Below are 3,438 nucleotides of genomic sequence, written 5' to 3' on the forward strand. Positions count from 1 at the left end.
TGCAGACCTGCTTCTGGAACTTCATTCATTCTCCACCTCATTGCCTCCTTGCCAAGCCCTCTGAGGGGCCCTCAGGAAGTCAAGAGAGACTTCCCAGAAGCATCACCACCATCAGCTACCTGGCTGAGGGATAAAAAGATCAAAGGACTCCCTGTGGAGAGCCTGGGTAAGAAGGTCCCATTCTGAGGATTACAACACTGATGACTTTTGTGAGGGAAGCTTGTGAGGACGAAAGGTCTGTGCCTGTATTGAGCGGACATTGGCAAGTCCAAGACAAAAACATCAACACCTCCTGATGAGGTTAGGAATTGTGGCTTCTACAAATTCAACCAAATTTGCGCCTCTTGTGTCTCAGAGTGTTGTATCATTAAGGTGCAGGGAGAGCGGGTGATCTCTCCCTCTGCCGTGCCCCTGCTGCATACCCCCCTGCTCACCCAAGTGCAGTGGGAAGATGGACTCATGCTTTTAACCTCCATTGGAGTTTCCGCCTCACTCTGGCAGACTGCCTATTTGTGTCCAGGGCCAATGAGTTTTCAGGGAAAAGCAATTTTCCGCTGGGAGCTACAAACATTGACCTGTAACAGATGAGTAACAAACACCACAGTGTCTGGAGAAAAAAATTAAACAGTCACATTTCCATTTTCAATATTGTCCTACCAGGTGCCAAGGATTCTTTATTATCAACCACTGAGGACAGCCAGATCCTGTCCATTATAAGCTGGCTTTCTGTAATGATTAGCACCGCACAGGCACAGATAGAAACTAAAAAACAAAAACAGCAAAAAACAACAACAAAACAACCCTCAAAAGCCCAAAACTGATGGACATGATTAAAAGGCTGAAGATTTTCAAACAATCTCTACCAATTTCTTTCAAAAATCGAAGCACAATCTGTTTACTTCACCCAGTGATGCCTCTATAGTTTTCTCAGTGTTGTAACTTGAATTTAGAGGAAAGGAAAATGAGAGATTTGTGCTCTGTGTCCTTGAGGTAGTTGGTGACTAGTGATAAATAGATGTATTCAGTGAATCTGTCAGAGCTAGGATGTTGAGACTTAATATTATTAAAATGGCATATCCTCCAAATTACTCTACTGATTCAAAACCCAAGCTGGCTTTTCTTGCAGAAATTGACAAACCAATCCTGGAATTCATAGGGGCCCAAGTAGCCAAAATAATCATGAAAGAAATAGCCAAACTGGAAGCACTGACACTTCCTGATTTCAAAGCCTACTATAAAGCCGTGGTAATCAAGACAATGTTCTACTGGTGTAAGGACAGAACATAAATGGGCTAGAATTGAGAGTCCAGAAATAAGCCCTTACATTTATGGCCAGTTTATTTTTGACAAAGATACCGAGACATTTTACTGGGGAAAGAATAGTCTTTTCCACAAATAGTGCTAGAAAAACTGGATATCCATATACAAAAGGTTGAGCTTGGACCCTTACCTCACACCATATGCAAAAAATTAACTCAAAAAGAGATCATAGACCTAAATGTATAAGCTAAAACTATAATCCTCTCACAAGAAAGCAAAAGAGTAAGTCTTAACGACCCTGGGTTTGGCAATGTTTTCTTAAATATGACACCAAAAGCAAAAGCTACAAAAAAGCAGATAAATTGGGTTTTATCAAACTAAAAGCATTTATACTTCAAACGATACCATTAAGAAAGTAAAAAGAGGAAAAGATGACAGAGCAAGAGTAAAGAAAAACGATCCCTTTGGTTCCAGAAAAATCTGAAAAAAAGGAAACCTTATCAATCCTTCAAAACTACTCAAGCAAAACAGGCGCTTTTGGAAAAGAAGGAGCGGTAGAAAAGAAAAGGGGTCAGGATTAAATGACTGGGTTGGTTCCTACATGATTCCTGGAGGCAACAACATGACAGGGTGCACCTAAGATGACTAAAAGTGCAGCCTTATGTCTTGAAAGTGTCAGGTTAAACATCCCTTGGCCTTTGTTTTTTGCATCCAAAGGATTAATGGGGTGAGTTTACTGGTGCAGGGGACCATTGCAAGGCTTCTCCTGAAGAATATTTTCGGTAGTGTCTGTGTCAAAGTAATCCCCCTGGCCATAAAAATGCTACATATAGGAATCTTATGTGACCTGGAGATTTCCAAATCTGAAGTTTGCCTGAGAATTCATCTTGAAATGCAGACAAGCCAAGGTCAAGAATAAAAGCATCTCTTTGCCAGACAACAATGATTGAGGAGCACCTGAGGAACTTTGGTGTCATTTGTTTAAAAAACCTCATTCATGAAATTGCCTTTCCTGGGAAAAATTTCCACATAATCTCAGGGTTCTTGCACCCTGTCCATCTCTCAGTGGGCTGTCATCCTACAGAGAATAGAGTGGGCTTCCTCAAGGGGGTGGGCTTACCTGGCTTTCCAGGTGAATGCATCAATCAGCTCATTCAGCAGCTGAACCAAACCCAAAATATTGGTAAGCACAATGCGTTGAAAGCATGGTTTTTTTTGTTTTTTGTTTTTTGGGTTTTTTTGCTTTTTGGAATTTTTCTACAGNATGCATCAATCAGCTCATTCAGCAGCTGAACCAAACCCAAAATATTGGTAAGCACAATGCGTTGAAAGCATGTTTTTTTTTTGTTTTTTGTTTTTTGAGTTTTTTTGCTTTTTGGAATTTTTCTACAGTCTTCAAAGATGATTATATTCTGCTATGACTTCAGAAGCTGCAGAGAGGTCAGGGAAAAGATGATGATGTCCCTGGCAGACACTTCCCATCACAGCCCAGTTCCAAGGGAAAGTTCCAGTGTGTTTTCCATATTGGCTGCCACTGCCATCTCTGAAATCAGCAAAGGACTCCTGCCATGGAGGAGGATCCTGCTTTGTCACATCTTCTATCCTGGGGCTTAATGTTGGTGAGTGAATACTCAAGCAAGCATACAAGTTGGCAGTGGACCAAGCCCAGGGGTACACTTGAATCTGGGGGTTCCAAGAGACTTGTTTTGGAAAGAACTTGAAATATAATCAGAAAGAAGAGAGAGAAAGAAAAAAAAAAGACATCCCATAGACTCAGAGACAATACTTGCAAATCACCTATCTATTAATGGACTTGTACCCAGAATGTGTAAAGAACTCTCACCACTCAGTAATGGGAAGACGAATTTGTATCTTTGAAATCACATGCCACTTTAAAAATGGACAGAGGATATGAACAGATACCTCTCCAAGGAAGATACATCCAGAAGGTCAATATACACGTGAAAAAAATGCATAATATTATTAATCATTAGGGAAATGCTAATCAAAACCCCAGGGAGGTACCACTTCACAGTTAATAGAATGGTTCTAATAAAAAAGAGACAATAATAGGATGTGGAGAGATTAAAACTGTCCTACATCGCTGATGGGAATGTAAAATGCTGCAGCCAGTTTGGAGAGCAGCAATTCCTCAAAAAATAAACATGGAATTACCCT

General features: G+C 40.6%; 1 pseudogene; it reads left to right on the forward strand.

The window, feature by feature from the left end:
* The first annotated feature begins 1,691 nt into the window (after nt 1-1,691).
* LOC100467860 lies at nt 1,692-2,681 on the forward strand (annotated as a pseudogene).
* The last annotated feature ends 757 nt before the right edge of the window (nt 2,682-3,438 follow it).

The sequence above is a fragment of the Ailuropoda melanoleuca genome, chromosome 7 (genome assembly GCF_002007445.2).
Source record: "Ailuropoda melanoleuca isolate Jingjing chromosome 7, ASM200744v2, whole genome shotgun sequence".
NCBI classification, from domain to species: Eukaryota; Metazoa; Chordata; class Mammalia; order Carnivora; family Ursidae; genus Ailuropoda; species Ailuropoda melanoleuca.